At 43.2% G+C, this 26526-nt stretch overlaps 1 long non-coding RNA gene across 1 annotated transcript; it reads left to right on the plus strand.

Moving 5' to 3' along the window:
* Positions 1-6826: 6826 nt before the first annotated feature.
* Positions 6827-26526, plus strand: LOC117364724. Its single transcript, XR_004540304.1, has 2 exons — positions 6827-6954; positions 26107-26526. It is a non-coding gene; the product is annotated as an uncharacterized LOC117364724 (long non-coding RNA).

Raw genomic sequence — 26526 nt, forward strand, 5'->3', positions numbered from 1 at the left:
GAGTTTTTAATACCGACCTATTTATGCCATAATCAATCATCGTACTTATATGCACACATTTATATCATCAATACCGGTCTAGTCATTTTCAGTTATGGGTGTGGGTAGGCGTCAAACTGCCAAATTCATTCTGTAGGGTGGTGTGTAGATGTGCAAAGGGAACAGTTTTTTAGTTATATACATTTTCATATCCGTGTTTTAGCAGATGTTAAAAATGAGCCAACCAAAAATGTTATATTTTTTTCTATCTTATTTTATTTAAAAAATATTTTTTATTAGGGCCACATTCGCAATATGGCATTACTAAAAAAAATCATATATCACTTGTAAACAGTTTCCAATATTTCCAGCTACTCTGCTGGTTGAGGTTTCAGGATATACAGTGGTGCCTCACACAACGAACTTAACTGGTTCCAGGAGCAAGTTTGTTATGCGAAAAGTTCGTTATGTGAAACGCGTTTTCCCATAACAATACATGTTAAAAAAAATAATTCGTTCTGTAGCATAAAATATGCTAAGATGACATAAAAAAAGATAAATTTTTTGTTATTATTTTTATTTAGATACATCTAAAAACATAATTGTTTTTTAAAACAACACACATTTTTTAAATTTAAAGACAGACTAAGTAGAGTCTAATTTTACAGTGAGAGAGGGCAGAGTCTCAGCGGCAAAAACTGGGACTTAACTGTTCATTTTTTTTTTCTAGCATCGGGGAAGCGGCGAGAGTAGCTCCGCCCCCCCCAACGCATCAGCAGTAGGCGCCGGGCCCCTGCGAGCCGACGGTCCGCCACTGCACAGGGAGCCAGGCGGAGAGAGGGCAGTTAAGCGCAGTGCCTGCGCGGAAGGATGCAGCTCGGGCGACTTCGTTGTGTGAAACGAAGTTCATTGTAGGAAGCAAGACATGAAGTTCGTTGTGCGCAGCGTTCGCTGTGCGAGGCGTTCGTTATGCGAGGCACCACTGTACACATGTTTATCTTGAAAACCCAAAAGGCTGTGAGTTCTAAGGGCAGACTTAGGTCAAGCCTTTCTGAATGCGACTTGTTTGCAGAGGGTGGTTTGGTTTTCCTAACCTGTACGTTCAGAAACACCAGGGTGATCTGCCCTTCATTTTTAGAGGTCAGTTTGAGGATTACAAGCCTCCATGTACACCATTAGAAAGATATCTGGCACCCCGAAGCCTTCCCTAGTGTATCATTGAAAAAGAATGAAAACTTATGATGGGTGAGACTAGTGGTTCAATAAACTGAAAATCCCTGACAGATTTCATTCTATGCTGTTTACTCTCAGAGGTGAAAGTGCAATGCCAGCTTCCTGGCTAATACTCCAGGAATTTCTCCAAATATACATTTTAACCATTTCCCTCAAGAACAAGTACTAAAAAGTCCCTTCTTAAATTTGTTTTAACCCTCATATGGGCTCTGATGAAAAGTAGTTACTAGAGAATGACACGGAGACAAATTTTTCCCCGTCCCCACAGGAACTCAATTTCCCCATCCCGACCCCATGAATTTTGTTGCTGTCCCTGTTCAATTTCTGTAAGCTCTGCCTTAACCGCACAAGCCTTGAACATTTATGATTGTAAAGTGTTTGAGGCTTGTGCAGATGGGGGCGAAGCTTAGGCATTGGTGGAATGAAGCATTATGACATCACAATCTGAGCTCTAGAATGTTGCTGCTTAGGATTTTCAAGTGTTTGAGGCTTGTGCAGATGAGGGCGGAGCTTAGGGGTTGGTGGAATGAGGCATTATGACATCACAATCTCAGTTCTATAATGTTGCTACTTAGGATTTTAAAGTGTTTGAGGCTTGTGCAGATGGAGGCAGAGCTTAGGCATTGGTGGAATGAAGCATTATGACATCACAATCTGAGCTCTAGAATGTTGCTGCTTAGGATTTTCAAGTGTTTGAGGCTTGTGCAGATGAGGGCGGAGCTTAGGCGTTGGTGGAATGAGGCATTATGACATCACAATCTCAGTTCTATAATGTTTCTACTTAGGATTTTCAAGTGTTTGAGGCTTGTGCAGATGAGGATGGAGCTTAGGCATTGGTGGAAAGAGGCATTATGACATCACAATCTCAGCTCTAGAATGTTGCTACTTAGGATTTTCAAGTGTTTGAGGCTTGTGCGGATGAGGACGGAGCTTAGGCATTGGTGGAAAGAGGCATTATGAATCACAATCTCAGCTCTAGAATGTTGCTACTTAGGATTTTCAAGTGTTTGATGCTTGTGCGGATGAGGATGGAGCTTAGGCATTGGTGGAAAGAGGCATTATGACATCACAATCTCAGCTCTAGAATGTTGCTACTTAGGATTTTCAAGTGTTTGAGGCTTGTGCGGATGAGGACGGAGCTTAGGCATTGGTGGAAAGAGGCATTATGAATCACAATCTCAGCTCTAGAATGTTGCTACTTAGGATTTTCAAGTGTTTGATGCTTGTGCGGATGAGGATGGAGCTTAGGCATTGGTGGAAAGAGGCATTATGACATCACAATCTCAGCTCTAGAATGTTGCTACTTAGGATTTTCAAGTGTTTGAGGCTTGTGTGGATGAGGACGGAGCTTAGGCATTGGTGGAAAGAGGCATTATGAATCACAATCTCAGCTCTAGAATGTTGCTACTTAGGATTTTCAAGTGTTTGAGGCTTGTGCGGATGAGGACGGAGCTTAGGCATTGGTGGAAAGAGGCATTATGAATCACAATCTCAGCTCTAGAATGTTGCTACTTAGGATTTTCAAATGTTTGAGGCTTATGCAGATGAGGATGGAGCTTAGGCATTGGTGGAAAGAGGCATTATGACATCACAATCTCAGCTCTAGAATGTTATTACTTAGGATTTTCAAGTGTTTGAGGCTTGTGCGGATGAGGATGGAGCTTGCAGGAATGGGGCAGGGACAGGAAAAAAATTCTCCTGGATGGGATGGAAAAATGAGTTCCTATGAGGATGGGGAAAAATTTGGCCCTGTGTCATTCTCTAGTAATCAATACCTTGTTCTCCAAAGTTGTGGTGAAACTTCAAAGTTCACATTCCTGAAACATTTAGGACATTATTCGAGTTCTCTCCATATACAGTTTCTTCAATATTCCATCTGTAAAGGTGTTCAGCTCTTTGGGGATCACAGATAATTTCATATCTTTCTACACATTTTCATGCCATAACTCCCAGCTTAATGCCTCAAGAGTGTTGTTTTTTCATAAATCCTGACACCCTACTCTACAAAGTCAACAAATTTTAGCCAAGTAGATTTAATGGATGAAAGCTCTGTGGTCACCCTGCAGATGGAAATTGCATTAAATCCTAAGGAGAGCTTCACAATCTCACATCACATTTTGTGAGGTAACACCAAGATTATAGGTTTGATTTGTTTGTCCTTGTAGAACATTTTTACTGACACCAGGATACTCTAATTCCCAAATCAAGCATTTCTCAGTGAATAAAATCTCCTTGCTTTGCACTTGAAAAGTTAATGTAACTTCGTATGTGAGTTTCTTACCCTTGTCAAACATTTCATGTCATAATTTCAAGGTTAATCATTTATATCATTTGCTCTTTCGTGCATAAAGTCTCCAGAGTCAGTTGGTTGCAGTTTTCTCTCTGTGACCTTCAGTGCAGGGGAAATACTTGTTTTTCACAGGATCTCTTGTGTTTATCCCATTCCTTATTGGTTTCCAGCAGCATTTTGACTTCCACCATCTCCACCAAGATGCCATTCCATGTACCTGCTCTATGCAGAGTTAAAAGAAAAGTCAGGAGATGTTTCTTTTCTGGAAATTAGGGTGGTGGATAGCTGGAATGCCCTCCTGAGATCAGAGGTGGAGGCAAAACTGGTGCTGGAATTCAAAAAAGAGTGGGATAAACATGATGGATCCTAAAGGGCCAGAGGATGAAAATCGAGCTCAGAACAGCTGTGAAATGACCATTGGGCTGCTTCTAAGAAATCTTGGGGAACATAACATGCACTATGTCACAGATATAACCTAACTACATAGAAACATGATGGCAGATAAAGGCCAAATGGCTCATCTAGTCTGCCCATCTGCAGTAACCATTATCTCTTTCTCTCTCCGAGAAATCCCACATGCCTATCCCAGGCCCTTTTGAATTCAGACATGGGCCATGCTGGTCACCAGCTATTATTGTTGCAATTGGCTGGGTCTCACCGCATCTGGGGAGGTAGAACCAACATTTCAGCCGTCATGCTGTGGCTAATGGTTGAAACATCAGTTCTACCTACCCAGATGCGGTGAGGCCTCAATAACTGTAGCAATCGTGACGCCAACCACAGAAGCCTAAGAATTCTGTTGGCGTGATTCTCTAAACAGCACCTAGTGGCTGATTGACAACCATGCCGAGAGGTGCCATTTATAAAATCTGGCCCTAACTGATTAGCACAGAGACACCTACTCACTGCCCTCAGACATGCGCCCTCTGTGGTAAAATAAAATGAACAGGTAAGAGACGCAATTTTTGCTGTACGCAGTATTGGAATTCTATACCATTGGAGCTTAAAACAATAACTTCAGTCGATAAGTTCAAGGAGAACTTAAAGACCTATCTTTTCTCTGATGTGTATTCTCATCTATAACGGGTAGTGCTGTGAGGATTATGGAAAACAGAAGAAAGTCCTTTGTCTATGCTAGTCCCGGTCAGAAGTTCGGAACGGCTTAGGGTTATGCTCGGACAGGGAGGAGGGGGAGAGGGAAGGGCTGTGGGGACATCGATTTTTCACTTTGTCAAAAATTACAAAGAATAGTTAAGCTCTGGAACACATTGCCAGAGGTTGTGGTAAAGGCGGATAGAGTAGCTAGTTTTAAGAAAGGTTTGGATAAATTCCTGGAGGAAAAGTCCATAGTCTGTTACTAAGACATGGTGAAAGCTTCTGCTTGCCTTGGATCGGTAGCATGGAATGTTCCTACTACTTGGGATTCTAGAATCTTGCTATTCTTTAAGAATATGAATGGAATGTTGCTACTCTTTGGGTTTTGGCCAGATACTAGTGACCTAGATTGGCCACCATGAGAACAGGCTACTGGGCTTGATGGACCATTGGTCTGACCCAGTAAGGCTATTCGTATGTTCATCACCTCCCCCCCCCAAATGCTGAATCAGACCCTTACTTGATTCATCACGACCAGTTCATCATGTTCAAACAGCTTCTCTGGTTCTATGTGCTAGGCGTGGTTGCTGTCCGCCAATGTGGTGCTGAAAGGGTCTATGACGAGCCCCAGAAACGTGGTTTGAACCGATTAGAAAGCGCCGCACACTGGAGACGGGAATCCCTGTGGTGGGGAGCCGAAAGCCCTGAGTGACAAGCTCAGACCAGTTACTAACCTACAAAATATAAGCAGAGACAATTCTACATTCAGATAAGATACATTTAGGAGGCAAAGGCTTAGAAAACCAAAAGCAGCAATGCTGAGCATATTTACCATACATAGAGGGGAAAATGGTTGAACTTGAAGCTGATTCGCAAGGCTTTATTATAAGCTAGAATAACATTCACAATTCTATCACTTTTTTTTTTTTTTTAATCGTCTTGTATTCATTCGCCTCACTATTAGAACAGGCAAACGAAATCAGGTAACGCTGGCTCTGGGCTTTGAAAGATGACACTTTGGAATATTAATATCAACAGTGAAGGGGGAATTGCAGAGAGGTAAAGTGGAGCGGAGAGGAGGGTAGGGGGAGAACAGCTAGTTCTGCAGCCTGGGAGTTGATTGGCTCGGAAGCCTTGAGAACTGGCACGACAGCTTCTATTTCCCGAATTCAAGCAGTTTTTTCTTCGGATCTAAGAGCCGAAAGACGGTTTTTCAATATGAAAATGGAGTGTAACCTCTTTGGACCTTTATTTTGAAAGAAATGATTAGGGAAGTTTTAAGGGAGAGTGTGGTGCAGTGGTTAGAGCTACAGCTTCAGCACCCACCTTGCTTCTTGTGACCCTGGGCAAGTCACTTAATCCCCCCATTTCTCTAGGTACCTTAGATAGATTGTGAATCCACTGGGACAGACAGGAAAAATGCTTGATTACCTGAATAAATTCATATAAACCATTCTGAGTTTCCCTGGGAGAATGGTATAGAAAACTGAATGAAGAGTTTCAGCCTCTGATAACCAGAGCTGGTAGTGCCTCATTCCACCAATCATAGTGCCTCATTCCACCAATAAGATCCAGCCTGATCAGTGATGTCACAATGGTTTGATTGTCCTACACTTGACTCACTTTTTTTGATTTCTAGAGTGGTGCAGTTATTAAATCTATAGTCTCAGCACCCTGAGGTTGTGGGTTCAAATCCACGCTGCTCCTTGTGACCCTGAGCAAGTCACTTAATCCTCCAGTGCCCCAAGTACATTAGATAAAGTGTGAGAGAGAAAAATGCTTGAGTACCTGAATAAATTCAAGTAACCTGTTCTAAGCTCCTGGGGGAGGACGGTATAGAAAATGAAAAAAATACACAATAAAAATAATTCTGTCCATACGTTATTTTGAATCTTCCCCTAGGCTGTGCGCTGCAATCCTCAGGGCATCACCGAGTATGTTAACAAATACTTCCCCTGCCTCAACCTGCTCCACTTCAGTCTAACCTACTTATTTATATCTATTTCATTTCTTCCCATGAGAAATTTTAAATGAGCTAATTGGCTGCTCATAGCGATCTATAACCCAGGTAAGATAACACCAATGCAAAAACTTCACCATCTTTAAAGGGCACCATCTCTATTACCTCCAAAGCATCTGATTAGGGGGTGATTTTATTTCTCCCCTTTTCTTTCCAGAATGTTAAACGATGAAATTTTGCCTTGTAGCTCTTTGTTGGTGACAATGACTTCGACGTGACAGGTATTACACAAATACATTTGAAGGCAGCGCTCAACCAAGATGCAGTTTTGAAGGAAAAGATAAAGGCGGCCGTGAACCTTCAGCTGGGGATTTTGTTAGTTCCCCTCCGGAAATAGGTACAGTAGCTGTGTACATTTTTGCTAGCGCCGAAGTTTTAGTTTGGAGACATACCATTCCGCCCTTCCAGGCCAGAGTAATAATCTCAACCGCTGTTTACCTCCCTATTTATTTCATGGGCCCCTTGTTACCATTTGTCTTTGTCTGTGTCGTCCTTGATATTTTAACATTGAATGCACCCCCCTTCTCTCTTTTTTTTTTTTTTATTTATTTTAAAAAAATGTACTATGTACTACACTTCTCCCTCCATATTCGCTGTGATAGGGGATTAACAGAAACGCAAATACAGAAAAACCGCAAATAACTTTTTCATATGTTATTCACTGTTTTCTATTAAAAACTATCGTGAATATGGTGAAACTGCGAATAACATGGTGGGAGACCTGGCCTGTTCCTGAAGGAGAGGCAAAACATGGTGAAGAAAGTGTTGGGAATTGGCGATGTTCTCTGTAAACGCTTGGAATCGGCGATTTCTCTATGCAAGCTGATGTAATTGGGGGGGAGGGGGGAGGAGCCAGGAAGCTAAAAAACATGAATAATCAAAACCGCGATTGCTGAAACCGCAAATACGGAGAGAGAAGTGTATTGTAAACCGTCTAGATAACCTCTTATAGATGGTAAATCAAATAAGTAATGAACTTGGATAAACTTGGAAACTTAAGTGAAGTTAGGTGGCTTTGTGGTCTATGGCTTACTGCTCACTTAGGAATAGCCTAATGGTTAATACAGTTGCCTGGGAATTGGGGGCTCGATTCTCACTCCAGCTTCTTGTAACTCTGGACAAGTCACTTAACCCTCCATTGTATATATATATATATTTTTTTCTCTTTATTTTTATTGAAAAATTTGTTATATTAACCCTCCATTGTATATTATATGCAAACCGCGTTGCCTGTAACCACCCAAAGGCGGCGTATATCAAGTCCTATCCCCTAACAGCACTTTGTCAGGTCTTCAGCTGGGAAACTTCCTCTTTAGAGGATACGTTTTTATTGCAATTTCTGGGGCTGCCACTGATGTATGAGACAGCTCATTCTTTCCCCGGAGGCTGCAGCTGGGATTGAGACGGAGAAACAGGTTCACCGTCTGGGAACAACCCCCCCTCACCCTCCCCGCATATGGTCCTGTCTAGAAGGAGCCACTGGGCACGCATGGCAAGAGAACAAATTGGATCTTAACTATATATAGTGGGGAAGGGGGTGCAGGAATACTTTACGTAATTGCTTTGCAAAGACTGGGGTGCCCTATGCATTTTCCCTTGGAAAACCAGAAAACATCACCTACTTTTGCACCCAGCATCCTTAAGGACATCCTCATGACTCATAAATTCCTAATTATATAAGAAACAGGAAGCCAAATTGTTGGCATTTAGTTAATTTGTAAAAACTGGTATTTTTTAATTCTAATTTTGTCATGTATATTAAAAGAACTGCAATGTATTTTCTCTAGTGATTTTTTTTTTAAAATTCCTCCTGTCCCCCTGGTAACCATGACTCTTCCTTGACAACCAGCAGCCTCCAGGCTCAGAGCATCACCAAAGAGAAGGGGCAGAAAATAGCTGCCTGCCCATTTATGATGAAAATCGGGCTTCCGGCTCTTCGCTTGTAGGTAAAAATAACGAGGTACTTTCTTCTGGCCTTCCCCCACCCTCGTCCAAGTACTGTGAACTAGAAAGAGGTGAAGAGATTTGTTGCAGCATGAAAAGAGTTAATATTAAAGGAAAGACAGACTAAAATGGAGATAAGAGGTGGTTGTATCATAGGAGAAGTGGAGTCTCTACCGAATCGATGTGTCGTGCTGCATGAGAACTGTCCTAAAACTCAAGAGTCATCGGATACTAGGCATGACTTTGGATTGCAAATAAGTTTCTCCCATTAGTCAGCTGTCCATTTGCATTAAAGCACAAGTAGAAAGATACTGTGTTACCTCTGTACTAGAGAATGACACGGGTACATTCCCGTGAAAATCAGGGGCGGGAAACTACGAGGTGACACCAGGAAATTCTTTTTCACTGAAAGAGTGGTTGATCGCTGGAATAGTCTTCCACTACAGGTGATTGAGGCCAGCAGCGTGCCTGATTTTAAGGCCAAATGGGATCGGCACATGGGATCTATTCACAGGGCAAAGGTAGGGGAGGGACATTAAGGTGGGCAGACTAGATGGGCCGTGGGCCCTTATCTGCCGTCTATTTCTATGTTTCTATGTTTCTATGTACAAATTTGGCCCTGACCCTGCGGGATCTATCTTCATCCCCCATCCCATCGCTGCCAGCTCTGTCCTCATCTGCACAAGCCTCAAACACTTGCAGGGATGGGACAGGGATGGAGACAAATTTGTCTCAATGTCCTTCTCTAGGACAGAGTACAAAAGAGGAGACAGGGGATAGAAAAGAGGCAAAGGAGACCAGTAGTGATAGGATAAGAGAACGAAAAGAGCTGTGATCAAAGTATACTCTAACAGTATGCATTTGACGTAGGATGAAAAAGCCAGTCTGGGGAGAAAAGGTGAGCTTGGAATCTAGAACAATTTCTAGATAATGGAAAGAATGGACAGGAGTTCCCAGAAGATTAATCAAGAGAATTGCGGTAGGGAGAGAACCTGTACATCAGCAGGCAATGTTTTTGCTTTGTTATAAACTAGCCTATGATCAAAAAACCAGTTTGAAATTAGACTTAGCTTTACAGAAGGCTAATAGAAGGGGAGAAAGGATTTGTGGAAAAGATAAAAAGGATATCATCAGCATAAAAGTATCAGTGGTTTAACTCTTGAATTAAGTCTCCCAAAATGCCAGTTTGGTGGTTGTTGTTGTTGCTGCTGGAATACATTTGCTGTGTGTGAAGCTGGAGCCTCACATGTTTAGCAGCTCTAGATGGGGCGAAGATTTACGACCTGGAATGATTTTGTATTTTTTACTCTCATTGTTGGTTTGTATTTTGTAACTTGTACTCCATTTTCAGTGATGGGCAGCAGGACATGATATATACGGACTGAATCACATGATCACTGGATGTTGTGTTGCATCAAGGCAGAACGTGGCCCATTGGGCTTCTATTTTGGAATAAATCTTCATTAAAATTTCTTCTGTATTTCTTGTGCCCCCCTTTACAAAACTGTGACCTTACGAAACTGGAAGACTGGGCGTCCAAGTGGCAGATGAAATTTAATGTGGACAAATGCAAAGTGATGCACATTGGGAAGAATAACCTGAATCACAGTTACCGGATGCGAGGGTCCATCTTGGGAGTTAGCACCCAAGAAAGAGATCTGGGTATCATCATAGACAATACGATGAAACCTTCCGCCCAATGTGTGGCGGCAGCCAAAAAAGCAAACAACATGCTAGGAATTATTACAAAAGGGATGGTTAACAAGACTAAAGATATTATAATGCCTCTGTATCGCTCCATGGTGCGACCTCAACTGGAGCATTGCGTTCAATTCTGGTCTCCTTATCTCAAGAAAGATATAGCAGCATTAGACAAGGTTCAAAGAACAGCGACCAAGATGGTAAAGGGGATGGAACTCCTCTCGTATGAGGAAAGACTAAAACGGTTAGGGCTCTTCAGTTTGGAAAAGAGACGGCTGAGGGGAGATAGGATTGAAGTCCACAAAATCCTGAGCTTTCCACTCAACACTACAGGAAGGCACTTTTGGCTGAGGTGGGAGATTCCTTTGGTGCTACAGAGTTGCCACTTCTGTACTGTGCTATGGAACCCTGAAGCTCACATTGTTTCAGTGCTACCATGTTCTCCTTTCTATACAAACTCCATTGTCTCTAAGACTCCCAGGTTCTAGCTGTAGATGAGAATTCCAAACCATTCTGCCAACAATAATCCACCGTTCTGCTTAAATGCAATGATGAGGAGAGGTGTCAGGGATTTAATATGGGTTAGAATCATGCATTTCATATACCACCTTTCCGTGGTACAATCAAAGCAGTTTGCATATTCTTCTCTGTCTCTGTTGGACTCAAGGTTTAAGTTTTTTGTATCTGTGGTAACGGAGAGTTAATTGATTTGTTTAGGGTCACTCCGGCCTGTACTAATATTATAGGAGTATACAGCTGTAATATTAATATTAAGGTTTCAGATTCATTTCTCAGCAGATGCAAATATTACCAAGGGATTTCCTTCAGGCATCTGGGCAAACACACATTTCAGTTTCTCTCTGTGCAATCAAGAAGTAACTCTGGACTGAACATTGAACTGAGATTTGTATATAATGGTTTTGTACATTTATCACAACCTAAACGTTTCATTGTGAGCATCTTAAAAAAATTTTGGTTATCATTCTTGACTAAGGCAGAGTCCTGTTTTGACAGCTCCTTTCTTTTCCCCTCTCTTGTCTTTCTACAGTGTAATAACAACCTGTGAGTCAGACATTTCTGTTCTTTAATACCCTTTCCAGGGAGGTTAAGCGCTTTTGGCTTTCTTTCAAGTCCTCGCCCCCCATGCCTAAGGAAGAGCTGGATTTAAGAACCTAGATCCTGGCAGTTGACTGTCTCAAATGTCAAGAAACCCGAAGTCCTATCTAGAAAGATGGGGGAATTTGGAGAGGAAAATGGTGGCCTGGGATTTGGCTTCATGAGCTCAACTTTGCATCTAGCTCAGCTTTTGTTGTCCAACTCCATCCAGCTCATTTCATCTAGCCAATACAATGACAGTCCTTGGCTGATAGCCAGGTGCCAGAGTTCTTTCTGCAATCATGTGCTCTAAATCCTGCCTTATTTAGCAAAAAAGAGGGCAAACTTAATTTTTATATAGAGCCAGACTAAGCAATACAAGCAAGCCTATAGAAAATGCAAAAATACGCTGCCACCAGGTACAATTATTCTGCAGTGTCTTTATTATTTTTATTTATTTCAATTTCTATCCCATCCTCCCGGAAGCTCAGAAAAGGTTACAATAGGACATTCAGAGTAAATTTAAGGACATGACTGGTTACAAACAACGAGCACATAGAAGGAAGCTTAATGAAGGAGTCAATCTGTTGGTGGCAGATTTAGTGGGAGAGGAGGGTCTTCACTGCTCTTTGGGAGGCCATCAGTGAGTCCAGTGACCTTATGTGTGCGGGCAACTGGTTCCATAGCTGAGGGAGAAAATAGCTGTAGGAGTGTTTGCGTGCAATTTTCATCTGCAGAGATTTTTCTGGGGGAATGCTGAGTCATCGCTCCGTTTCAGAGTGGAGAGAGGAGTTGGGGGTCTACTTGCACAGCTTGGATGCTATGTAGGTGGGGGATTTGTGGTGGAATCTTTTGTGAGCCATTACAAGGGCCTTGAAGGCACAGCGCTTGTTGACAGGAAGCCAGTGGGCTGCATGGTGCGCTGGTGTGATGGGGTCATGGAAGTTGAGGTTGTATAGGAGGCAAATTGCTGAGTTCTGAACTCACTGGAGGCATTTTAGGTTCCTTGTGGTGATTCCATTGAATAGGGAGTTGCAGCAGTCTATCCTACAGAGCACATAGGCATAGAGGAGCTGGTTTTGAGAGATAAGTTTTGACCCTTTGCAGTTGGTGTAAGTAGTATAAAGAGGTGGAGACCATCTGTGAGACATGGGCGCAGAGAGACAAGTGGCCATCCAGTATCACTCCAAAGCTGTGTACCTGGTCCTTTGTTGTTAGGGAGGTGGAATCCCAGGATAATGTTGGGCGGATGAAACTAATGTTCTAATTTCTGATCCAGAGACGTTCAGATGGAGTTTGTTGCCTGTCATCCAGTTCTTCATATCAAAGAGACAGTGTTGGAGGTTGATGACTTGAGCGGATCAATCCTCACCTAGCAGGAGAAGTAGCTGTATGTAATCAGCAAAGGAGTGAATCTTGATGTATTTGTGAGCAATGTCAATGACTGGTCTGATGTACAGGTTGAAGAGGAGTGGGGACAGCAAGGCACCCTGGAGAACTCCATATTTAATGGTTTGGGATTTGACTTGTCCGTGCCTAGTAGCACAGTTTGTGTTCTCTGACGCAGGAAGGAGGTGAGTCCTTGATTTCAAGGTCAGCGAGCCTGTTTAGTAGGAGCTGATGATCAATAATGTCAAAGGCAGCAGGACCAATAAGGCATCGTTTTCTTTATCAAGCATTGACCAGCTGTCATCAGTGATGTCCAGAAGAACCGATTTTGTGCTATGGCCTGCTTGGAAGCTTAAGTGAAAAGGGGTTAGGGCTCCTTGTTGTTCTATGAATGGTTGCAGTGGGTGGAACACTATCCTCTCCAATAGCTTGGAGACATGCTGATAGTTGCTTGTCTGTAAGCCAAGTCTAGGACAATCAAGCCATTGTGACATCACTGATGAAGTTGGCTCTTAGGCATTGGTGGAATGAGTCATTATGACATCATAATACCAGCTCTGGTTATCAGAGGCTGAAACTTTTCATCCTATCTATTTATTCTATTTTCTATACTGTTCTCCCAGGGGAACTTAAAATGCTTTACATTAATTTATTCAGGTACTCAAGCAATTTTCCTTGTCTGTTCTGGAGGGCTCACAATCTATCTAATGTCTACATAAACACTCAAACACACATCCACCCCCACACAATATGCCACCCCCCCCACACAAATTCACACACAGACACTCACCTACCTCCCCCCTCCCCTCTCTCTCTTTTCTATGTATGTCTCTGCCTTTCTCCCTCCCCCCTCTCTCTCTCTCTCTCACATACACCCACACCTCAAATACACTTCCCCTGCACAGACATGTACTCATTCTGTACATTCTTTCTCTCATACATCAAGGACAACAGCAGTGTGGCTGCATATATAGTCAAATAATCTCCTGTACATTTGATGGTGCAGACTAGCTTCCTGGTGCCATCATGAAGAAAATAAGAACATAAGAACTGCCATCTCCGGAACAGACCTTCGGTCCATCAAGTCAACCAGTGTCTTCAGCTCACTCCTTCCTCTTATCTCTGAGGATGCAAATCTTAGAAAGCCCAGATCTTCCTCAAGGCTGGCCTGAACAATTAGACCGACTATGCAGTCACATAAAATCATATTTCGACGCCTTCAACTGATACAAAATACCGCAATAAAACTTATCTATAAGAAAAGCAAATTTGATCATGTCACTCCTCTCTTAAAGGAAGCCCACTGGCTTCCCATTTCCCACCGTATCACTTATAAAATTATTCTACTCACTTTCAAAATCAAACTCTTACATCAACCTACATTTCTCGACAAACTCCTTATTCCTCAAAGTTCCACTCGTACATTAAGATCATCAGACCACAAACTTCTCTATATAAGAACATAAGAACATAAGAACATAAGAAATGCCTCTGCTGGGTCAGACTCGAGGTCCATCGTGCCCAGCAGTCCGCTCACGCGGCGGCCCAACAGGTCCAGGACCTGTGCAGTAATCTTCTATCTATACCCCTCTATCCCCATTTCCAGTAGAAATTTGTCCAATCCTTTCTTGAACCCCAGTACCGTACTCTGCCTTATAACGTCCTCTGGAAGCGCATTCCAGGTGTCCACCACACGTTGGGTAAAGAAGAACTTCCTAGCATTTGTTTTGAATCTGTCCCCTTTCAACTTTTCCGAATGCCCTCTTGTTCTCTTATTTTTCGAAAGTTCGAAGAATCTGTCCCTCTCTACTCTCTCTATGCCCTTCATGATCTTATAAGTCTCTATCATATCCCCTCTAAGTCTCCTCTTCTCCAGGGAAAAGAGACCCAGCTTCTCCAATCTCTCAGAATATGACAGGTTTTCCATACCTATTATCAGACGTGTTGCTCTCCTTTGAACCCTCTCGACTAACGCCATATCCTTCTTAAGATACGGCGACCAATATTGGACGCAGTACTCCAAATGCGGGCGCACCATCGCCCGATACAACGGCAGGATAACTTCTTTCGTTCTGGCTGTAATACCCTTTTTGATTATACCAAGCATTCTATTCGCTCTCTTAGCAGCCGCTGCACACTGTACCGACGGCTTCATTGTCATGTCCACCATTACCCCCAAGTCCCTTTCCTGGGTACTCTTATTCAATAACATCCCTCCCATTGTATAGTTGTACCTCGAGTTTCTGCTCCCCACATGTAATACTTTACATTTTTCAATGTTGAACTTCATCTGCCATTTCGCCGCCCATTCTTCTAATTTGTTCAAGTCCCTTTGCAACTTTTCGCAGTCCTCTGTAGTCCGAGCTCCATTAAATAGTTTGGTGTCGTCCGCAAATTTTATTATCTCGCACTTCGTTCCTGTTTCTAGATCATTTATGAAGATATTAAATAGCAGCGGCCCGAGCACCGAGCCCTGCGGGACACCACTCGTGACCCTCCTCCAGTCGGAGTAGTGACCCTTCACTCCTACCCTTTGTTTTCTACCCTCCAACCAGTTTCTGATCCATCTATGTACGTCTCCCTCCACCCCATGGTTCTTCAGTTTCCGGAGTAGACGTTCATGGGGCACCTTGTCAAAGGCTTTTTGGAAATCTAGATATATGATGTCTATGGGGTCTCCTTTGTCCATCCGTTTGTTGATCCCTTCGAAGAAGTGCAATAAATTCGTTAGGCACGATCTTCCCTTGCAGAAACCATGCTGGCTGGTTATCAGAAGTTCATTTTTTTCAAAATGTTGATCGATGTTTTCTTTTATCAGTGCTTCTGCCATTTTCCCCGGAACCGAAGTCAGGCTCACCGGCCTGTAGTTTCCCGGGTCACCTCTTGATCCCTTTTTAAAGATGGGCGTAACGTTGGCTATCTTCCAATCTTCCGGGATCTCGCCTGTTTTCAGGGATAAGTTGCAAATTTGCTGCAGTAGTTCCGCTATCTCCTCCTTTAATTCCTTCAGAACCCTTGGATGTATGCCATCCGGACCCGGGTTCTGAAGGAATTAAAGGAGGAGATAGCGGAACTACTGCAGCAAATTTGCAACTTATCCCTGAAAACAGGCGAGATCCCGGAAGATTGGAAGATAGCCAACGTTACGCCCATCTTTAAAAAGGGATCAAGAGGTGACCCGGGAAACTACAGGCCGGTGAGCCTGACTTCGGTTCCGGGGAAAATGGCAGAAGCACTGATAAAAGAAAACATCGATCAACATTTTGAAAAAAATGAACTTCTGATAACCAGCCAGCATGGTTTCTGCAAGGGAAGATCGTGCCTAACGAATTTATTGCACTTCTTCGAAGGGATCAATAAACGGATGGACAAAGGAGACCCCATAGACATCATATATCTAGATATTCCATCCCTAAAAGACTTCTATTATACTCGCAAAACAAATTTCGCTATAACCGCCCCTACATTATAGAACTCACTTCCACAATACCTCCGCGACGAACAACAATTAGCCAAATTCAAGACCAATCTAAAGACTTTCTTATTTCGGGACGCTTTTAATCAAACCTAAATTTTTTTTTTTTTCCCCCCCACTTTTTTCTTTCTTTCATCAGGCAAGCATCCATCATTTTCATGCTTCCCCTTCCCTTCGTTCAATCCCCCCCCCACTTTTCCCATCTCATCTATACAATGTAACTTTTTCCCTTTCCTCCCCTATTGCCCTCACACTCCAGTACGTCAAGTCTTTGTCATTTACGTTTAATTTTAGACATCTTTATGCGCATTCTACTACATTTAAACTCTTTATTAATTTTATTGTTAACCGGCCAGACAATTGTTTGATGGTCGGGATATTAAAAACTAATAAACTTGGAAACTGAGAGAACAATCAGTTCTGATGCCATCAGTCAGGTGCTTTACCTAACAAGGAGGGTGAACAATTTTCATATATCCTATTACCTAAGGTCTTCTTTTGCTAAGCCACTTAGATTTGCCTTCTGGTTTTATATTTGTGGTATATTAAATATATTTGTTTCTACCATAGCCTGGAGCGCCTTAATGCTCTAATGCTCATAGGAAACCTCTACCATGGCTTAGTAAAAGGGGAGGGGGGTATATAAGGAATAATATTTATTCCTATTCCTTCTTTAAGAATGCAGAGTACAATATACATTAATAAAAATTTCATAGTCAAAATGCAAATAGTAAACAACACAAATAAACGTTCCAGAGATAATAAAAAGATCATACGTCAAATCACGCCACCCGCTCTGTGTGAAGAAAAGCATTCTACTCCGACATTAAATAAATGGCTTTGGTGGATAATGGCTAACAATTACAAGCTGGTTATGGGTGGAAATTTTAACTACGCACATAAATGACACAATTCCATCCAAGTGCAAATAGTCCCTTAACATACGTAGCATTTGGAAGGAGGAGATCACAGGGACTAAGCATTTCTATGCATAAGTTATAGAATACTATATTGCGTGCATCTGCTTTCTCTACGGCTGAAGAGAATGATGTAGCTATGGTTCAACCAAGGTCAAAACCGAGAATTTCCTTTCTGCAAATTGGCACTTAACGAAATCGGATGACACTCTTTTCAGCTACAGTGGTAAAATAATACTCAAAATTTAGGAAGTCGGTTGGGCTGAGACCTTTCAGCACCCCCTCGTATGTACTGAATATACCGCTTAGGCTAGCGTTCTGTAAAGGACAGCAGGCATCTAGGATAGGCTTCAACCACATGTAGACAGATAGGCCTGGATCCTAAAACTGGCACTGTTAGGAAGGCACTCTATTTGCGCCTAAGTTAATTGTTTCAATTGGCTATTAATGGCATGCCAATTGACTGCGCCAATTAAAAACAAAATTAAAAAGTAGGCGTCATGAGGCGCCTACAAAACATGGCATTGGAATCGCATCTATGTAGATGCTTAGCGGTGCCAAACGTCAAAAGAGGTGTCGTTATGGGTGGGATTGATGTTCGGTGAAACTACGCGTGGTACTATTTATTTAAAAATTTATAACCTGCATATCCTACAATTCTAGGCGGGTAACAACATAACATATATAATAAAATATCGAGCCAAAGAAAATATGATAAAAACATAAAATTAAAAATAAAACTAAAAACAACATTACAACAGCATAATAGTCACTGAAAACAGAGCCTGAAACAACAAACTACAATCAAAAGATAAAGAAGGATTATACTAAAAATGAAATAATTAAAGAAACATCTGCTCAAATAGTCAAGACCTAACCATCTTCCTGAACTGCAAGATGCCAGAAGTCTGCCTTATCTCGGAAGGTAACGCATTCCACAACAATGGCCTTGTACCGCCAACATAAGAATAGCCTTCTGGATCAGACCAATGGTTCATCAAGCCCAGTAGCTGGCTAAAACCCAAGGAGTAGCAAGCAACATTCCAGAATCTCAAAGAGTAACAAGATTCCGGAATCCCAAAGAGAAACAAGATTCTAGAATCTCAAAGAATGGCAACATTCCATGCTACCTATCCAGGGCAAGCAGTGGCTTCCCCCAGGTCTTTCTCAATAACAGACTATGGACTTTTCCCTCCAGGAACTTGTCCAAACCTTTCTTAAAACCAGCTACATGGGTTTGTGGTAATCAGAGAGTTTCACCTCGCTTAAAGAAGGCACCGTCAGATACATCATATCCATCGACCTTAACGCTCGTGAAGGACAATCGAAAAGCAACAAAGAAATGCAAATTCCACCTAGAAGACAGGCAGCGCAAATGTAAGCCTATACAACCCTGGCCCGTGTTTCCGGTGCCTATCTTCGATGCAGGCTGTGATTCTTAAACTGGCGCTGTAATCAGCGTGATACGTGATGTTTTTTCTCAAGCGCCTGCCAATTATGGAGCGATTCTATAAATGGTGACCTAGTTAGGCGCTGCTAGGTGGCCTAATTGAGGGCGCCTGGTGATGCCTTCCTAACTGAACTCCGCACCTAACCTAAATTGTTTCAGGTAACTTCAGTGGCGTGATAACTGAATGCCCCATTGAAGTTGAGTAATTTTTTAAAAATTTAAAGTTAGGTGCAGAATTTCCGCACAGCACCTAGCGACGGCTAAGTTGAGGCACCTTTGGATGTCTTCCTGAAAAGTAGGTATGGCTAGGGGCAGAAAAGAGGCATCACTAGGCGTCCGAGTTAGGCACTGGTAAATTAGACCTGGGATTCTATAAATGGCACCCAGTAGGCGAGTTACACTTTTACATAGAAAATAAGGCAGTACATTTAACCTACAGATCGCTTACACTATAAGACAAATTGCACATTTACATACAAGTTGTCTCACCGAGGAACATCATTATAGTCAATAAAACAGACCAGACCAGCAGATACATCCGTGACCAGCACTCTGCACTCCTCCTCCCTCAGCCAATCTCAGCCCCCATATTTCGAGTGTCTTTTCAGGACTTTCTTAAAGTTCTGTAAATTTAGCTGTTGGCGGATATATTCTGGAAGGTTGTTCCATTCCCTGGGACCGATACAATGAAAGACACTCTTCCTTACGTCCTGCACAGATGGAACAGACAGATCACAGCGACCAATTGGCCGAAGCAATTAAGACGACTCACGTGGCCAGATACCCTGGAGCAGGTGTTTGGGAGCCAAGTTCTGTAAGCCCATGAAAACATTTACCAGTAGCTTGTAACCTAATCTAATCTAAGGCTTGGCTTTATATACCGAGACATCATTCCAAGAAAGCTCGACTCGGTTTACAATAGTTAACTTAACAAATAAAAACCATAAAGAATAAGACTAAGTTTCGGAAGATTAATTTTCAAAGTGTTTAACAAATAAAGTGGTTTTTAAAGATTTACAAAAAAATTGAAATGAGCCAGAACTCTTTAAAAGAAATGGAAGATCATTCCAAAGTTGAGAGAACTTAAAAATCAGAGATTGACTAAAAAATTTGACTCCTTTAATCCCTTTCTTGGAGGGAAGAGATAATTTAAATTGTTGATTACCTCTTGCAAAGGAGAATCTGTAAACGTTCCAAGATAAAGGAAGGAGAGGAGTGAAGATACCATATAGGATTTTAAAGATAACACAAGCACATTTGAATTGAACTCTAAAATAAACGGGGAGCCAATGGAGACTCTGGAGCAACGGAATCACATGTTCTCAGTTATGGCCCCTCATTCTTGGAATCTTTTACCACAATATATTAGAGAACTAAAAGACCTAACACTGTTTAAAAAAATGTTAAAAACCTTTCTCTTTAAAGATGCATATGGATCTTAGGACACATAAAAATTGATAATCTTTTAACCATTACCGAGTTTTCTATTTTTTTTATTTTTTTTAAAACAGCCATTACAACCCACCTTTTGTTTTTCCCTTTTATGTTTTTTCTTCTCTTCTATCAAAAATTGTAACTACTCCCCCTTTTAACCACACATGTCTTGTATGTTTTACCCACAAATTATTTTAAAATTATGTTTACAATCAGTTTGTAAAGTGTGTTATATTTTAACTAACAACAAATTTGTTTTTATGTCACCATTAATATTGTACTTGTTTCATTTTTTTAATACATGTTATTTTATTGTACATCGCCTAGCAATTTATATAGGCGATTCATCAAGAATAAATAAACTTGAAACTTGAAACTTGATCACATTTACGTTTCCCAAAGATCAATTTCGCAGCAGTACTTTGAATCAGTTGCAATCTATAAAGACAAGTTTTTGTGATACTGAGGTAGATAACATTGCAATAATCGAGACGAGATAATATAATTGACTGAACTAATATGGAAAAATGTCAATGATGAAAGAGGTGTCTGATCTTCCTCAACAAACGCAGGTTAAAGAAACATTTCTTGACCACAGAGTTAATTTGATCCTTAAAAGAGAGAGAGGAGTCAAGAAGGACTCCCAAAACCTTAGCAGAAAACTCAATCTGTAGAGAGGATCCAGAAACCAAAACTACTTTCCGCCAATACAACCTTATAAAGTAGTCCGTCACATGCTCAATTTAAACAAAGAGCGTACCACTGAATTCTGGGCCACCTGTAGTGCACAGTAGTTGATTACTACGCATGCCAAGCTGCGCCTACAGCGTTGTTCATAGAATCCGGCCCAAAAAGCACAAATAATAATAATAATAATAATAATAATAACTTTATTTTTGTATCCCGCCATACCCGGAAGAGTTCTAGGCGGTTCACATCAATTAAACAAGGTTACAAGTGGTTTACAGCAGTTGAGCGGGGTTCGAGTGGTTCGAGTGGCTACCAAGGGAGAGGAGCGGCCCGCCCCGCCCCGGTTGCAGCACAGCCGGCCAGGTTCCCTTACTTTTGTGGCACTTCCCCGACTGACCGATAACAGCCCCGGTCCGACAAACCTCCCTGCCCTTAACCGCGAATCTAAATTACCTTCTTACAGCTGCTGTAAGAAGGTAATTTAGATTCGCGGCTACAGGGCAGGGAGGATTGTCGGACCCGGACTGTTATCGGTCAGTCGGGGAAGTGCCACAAAAGTAAGGGAACCTGGCCGGCTGTGCTGCAACCGGGGCGGGGCGGGCCGCTCCTCTCCCTTGGTAGCCACTCGAACCGCGAGGCTACTCTCCTTCTCCTTATCTGCCCTGCCTGCAGCACAGAGCCGAACGGAAGTCTTCCCGACGTCAGCGCTGACGTCGGAGGGAGGGAGGGCTTTGTTTAAGCTTTGTTTAAGCCCTCCCTCCCCTCCGACGTCAGCGCTGACGTCGGGAAGACTTCCGTTCGGCTCTGTGCTGCAAGCAGAGAAGGTAGGGAGAAGAAGAGCCGCGTACATCCAGAAGACTGAGTACATCCAGCCCCGCGACCCTCGGAGGCGTCCCCATGGGATCCCCGCGACCCTAGGGGGCGTCCCCACGGGATCCCCGCGACCCTAGGGGCATCCCCGTGCAGCTCTCTAATGTAAAGTAAGGGCATGTAAACAGTACCCGGCGTATAAGACGACCCCCGACTTTGGGGAGGATTTTAAGGTACTGAAAAGTCGTCTTATACGCCGGCAAATACGGTACTTCAAGCGTTTTTCTCTCTCTGGCTGGTGGACTCACAATCTATCTAATGCGCCTGAGGAAATGGGGGGATTAAGTGACTTGCCCAGGGTCACAAGCTCTAACCACTGCATCACACCCTCCCCTATGTAGTAGCTCTGTCACTACTATTGATCAGACTGATTCCAAAAGTGTGAACAATATTCAAAGCTTGTTAACTGACCAGGAAAGGCCACTGACTGGTTAACTTGTTTGTATGTGGCTACTGGTCGTTTTCAGCAGCTATATTATGCCCCAAGGCCCTTATTACGATCTCTGAATGACAATAGGGTTGTCGTCTCTCACATTTCGAAGGCACATCTTGTGTCAACTAGAGATTGTGCATTTTTTTTACTTAGTTCCACGGTTATGGAATAATCTGCCCATAGTCCGGGCGAATGGATATCGCCATAACACACTTCTAAGGGGTGTTGGGGCGGGGGCAGGAATGGATGATTCTGAGAGGCAGGAGACCAGGTATGACGCCGGGCATGTGGCGTATTATCGCAGGCCGCAGGCATTGGCCCCCTGGGGTACCCACAAGTTAGTGGCACAAAAACAAGCAGTGCCCCCAGGCAGGGGAAAAAGATAGGCAAAGGATCTGCAGCAGCGGCACGAGCTCTCTCCTAGCGACAAGGCGAGCTGCTGGAGAGATGGAGCCAAGTGGGGCTGGCGATCTACCTCTGACCCCCCTCTGCGATCTACCTGTTGGACATGCCTGCTCTATCAGACCATATTTCACTCCACCCTATTTGCCATCTCTGTTGGCTCCGTAGAAACCATCTCGCCATTTACGTTTGGCTAATGAATTTCTGCCCACCTCAGCTCTACCGGTTATTCCATCTTCTTTCACTTGAACCCTGTTCTCTGGAATTGAAAACTCCAGGGCTTAGCTTTAGCATAATCTTGTAGTTGATTCAAACCTGCTCGTAAATCTTCGCCCCTCCCCCACTTTGGCCTTCCCAGATTTTGCAGCTACACGGCCCTCCGCGTCGGCTCTCAACATTGCGTGGTGGAGACCTCTAGCTGTTTGCATCATCTGTATTGTCTTTTCTTTTTAATCTATGCTATCGAAACAATAGAGTTCCTGTGTGTTCAGTACAGTCTTTCCTTGTTTTTAATCTTGTAAACTGCTTTGATGTATGTTTATTAAAGGCAGTATATCAAATTCAAATAAACCTAAATCTAAATCAAATTATTAATATACAGGACCTGCGATGACTAATGATGTCAGTTTATGTGCTAATGCCTTTAAGTAAACCTAACCCGCAGTTCCGTATTTAACTGTGTGATAGCCTGTTATTGGATTGCTCTGTGTGTGTGAGAGAGATTGTGATTAGGGAATTGAATTATCAAATATCTTAGAGCAGGGTCTCAAAGTCCCTCCTTGAGGGCCACAATCCAATTGGGTTTTAAGGATTCCCCCAATGAATATGCATGAGATCTATTTGTATGCACTGCTTTCATTCTATGCCAGTAGATCTCATGCATATTCATTGGGGTAATCCTGAAAACCCGACTGGATTGCGGCCCTTGAGGTGGGACTGTGAGAACCCAGGTGGCTGATGGGAAAGGGCTTGGGACTGTAGTTGTACCTGGGGCTATGGTGGGTTACAAGAAGCTGCAGTGGCAATTGAACCAGGTCTTCCAGTTCTTGATCCACTGCACTAAGCATTAGGCTCCTCCTCCCCTCTGGTCAGTGGTGTAGCGAGGATGAAAGGCGCCTGGGGTTGTGATGCCCCTCCACCCACCCTTATCTCTGCTCCTGCCTGCTGCGCGTGACCCCTTCCCCCGTATCTCGTGTTGGCCAACAAAGTGTTCCTCACGACCCTGTCGGCTCTTCCTCTGACATCACTTCTCATGTGCAGCACCCGGAAGTGACATCAGCGGGAGAGACGACAGGGTTATGAAGAGCATGCTGTTGACTGCCGCAAACAAGAACAACCAGAGGTATGGGGGGAAGGGAAAGTCTGTCCCTAATCAACAGACCAATGGCGCATCAACTGGGGGCCATGGTCACAACAATAGCAAACCTCCGCCATACCTCACTGGAAGACATTTGCGAGGCGGCAGCTTGCTCCCCCCCCCCCAACACCTTCACCAAACATTACTGTTTGGACCGCCCTTTGCAGACCACTAACAACTTTGGACTCAATAGCTTTCAAGCTTGAATCGTGCCTGGCCAAAGGATTTCAGCCAAGGAATAGAGGCTGAACTCAGAACCTCTGCCAGGCTGGCTTGATTAAAGGGTTACCATATGGCTCCAGAAAAATGAGGATGGATTGAGACATCTGGATTTTACTTCCATTGCTTTCAATAGAAGTTAAGCCCAGATGTCTCTCTCCGTCCTCCTTGCTTCCATTGTTTTCAGTAGAAGTAAAACCCGGATGTCTCAATCTGTCCTTTTTCTGGAACCATATGGTAACCCTAGTTGAACTAACCACCATATAGGCAGTACTCTAACTGCTTCCATGTGGAAGTTATACTGTACATCCTTCTTGCCCAATTACCTTAAATCCACCATCTCCCAAGTGGACAACAATCTGTTACAAATAAACTTCCAAGTGTTACAATCAAAGTTCTCTTTTGCCTGCTTTTTCATAGCAACATGAAACTGGTCTTGTAGCTATCAGTACCTAGCTTAGAACCTACCCTGCAGATTCACAAAACTTCACTGGTCTTTCACGACACCATGAAATGACTGGTTTCATACACATCAGTGCCTATCTTAGGACCAACCCTGCAGATTCATCCCATCACAGCAGGACAGCGGTCTGCAGAAGGAGCCATGCCTACGAAGGGTACCCTCAGTTGCCCTTTGCACCCCCGCAGCTGGAGAGTCACCAGTGAGAGATTAGAGAAACTGGGCCTCTTCTCCCTGAGAGGGGACATGATTGAAACATTCAAGATACTGAAGGGAATAGACTTAGTAGATAAAGAAAGACTGTTCACCCTCTCCAAGATAGAGAGAACGAGAGGGCACTCTCTAAAGTTGAAAGGGGATCGATTCCGTACAAACGTAAGGACGTTCTTCTTCACCCAGAGAGTGGTGGAAAACTGGAACGCTCTTCCGGAGGCTGTTATAGAGGAAAACACCCTCCAGGGATTCAAGACAAAGTTAGACAAGTTCCTGCTGAACCAGAACGTATGCAGGTAAGGCTAGTCTCAGTTAGGGCACTGGTCTTTGACGTAAGGGCCGCTGCATGAGCGCACTGCTGGGTACGATGGATCACTGGTCTGACCCAGCAACGGCAATTCTTATGTTCATCCTGCTTGTCCATGGAGAAAGTGAAGTTACTTACCTGTAACAGGGGTTCGCTGTGGACAGCAGGCTAAGTTAGCCACACAAACTCACCCTCCTCTCCTGTGGTTGAACCAGCAGTCTCTGGCTGGGGAACTCTAAGGTGGGAGAGGGCTAGCACTGGCTTATATGGGGCTACCTGCACATGCTCAGAGGGGGGCTCTCCAAAGCCTTGCTAAGCATGCTAAGCATGCCTTGCTAAGCCTCGGAGGCAGCTGCTGATTGGCTGCGATGGGTGCAATGTAACAGATTCACCTTAGAATTAGGCTTGGCAGCTGGTTCCATCCTTATTACTAACAGGATCACCCAGTCCTGGTTTGTGATCCAGGTTCTCTTAAAACCCAAGGTTACGTCTTCAGAGAATGCCAAGTCACCCAGTTTTAGGCTTGAGATTTTGGAACAGTCCTGGATTCTGATCTCCTCACCCCGATGCATTATGGGACTTGCAGCATTGATTGCAATAGGCAGAATCGGGCACTACAAATCCCAGACTGCTTTGGGACGTAAGCCGAAAAGTTTCCAGCCTGAACCTTCATGCATGCTGCGGGGCCAAAGAGAGCTGGATCAGCCCTACCTGTGATGGCCATGTAATCTCTAAAATAAATTAAAAGCTGCTGGCCATACTGGTACCTCTCTTGCCCTTTCTCCCCATTGTTCCCACATCCCTTAAGTTAACTCAACTTGTACGTCAACTCAACTTGTACCCCACTAATCTTCTGTAAACCGCATAGAACTTAACGGTATTGCGGTATATAAACTGTTATTATTATTATTACTACCTCTTTTTAAAGTGCATTTTCAGAAGTTTACTCCAGTCTCCAACTGGTCTTTTCTATATTGAAAATAATGTGATATTTAAATTGGTAAATATTTTGGAAGTGCTGGGTTTGTGCCTCTCTCAGCCTCATGGACGCATGAGGAAGATGAGCCAGAAAATGAAGTCATATGATTGATTAAATAGGTTTTCACACTGACTCTTTGTTTTCTTTTTGAAAGTGCTATATCGGGGAGGCGGGACGCGGCTGAGGGAACAGCGTCAGGACGTCGAAGAAGGAAAACGGTGGGGGCTCGGTCATGGGCGAGCCGGAAGATAAGCTGGAAGGATGCCCTATGCAAAGCTGGCAGATAGTCCTGGAATTTTACAAAAAAGAAATCACCTTGGCCTCGCTGAAAATAGTCCACACACCCCAAGGGTTGCTCTCAAGGTGAATATGAACTTGGCTCTTAAGCATGAGCAGCATGTATGCTGGGAACAGTTTGGGGACAAACTTGGCAGAAAGATCAACGTTGTAGAAGTGATGAACATCCATGAATACATGCAACAAATTCCAACAAAGTCAGATGGACAATGCTTATTTTTGTAATTTATATATTACAATATAAAATGTAATCCAATAAAATGTTTGAAAATGTCTA

Source organism: Geotrypetes seraphini, chromosome 8, assembly GCF_902459505.1.
Source record: "Geotrypetes seraphini chromosome 8, aGeoSer1.1, whole genome shotgun sequence".
Taxonomy (NCBI): Eukaryota; Metazoa; Chordata; class Amphibia; order Gymnophiona; family Dermophiidae; genus Geotrypetes; species Geotrypetes seraphini.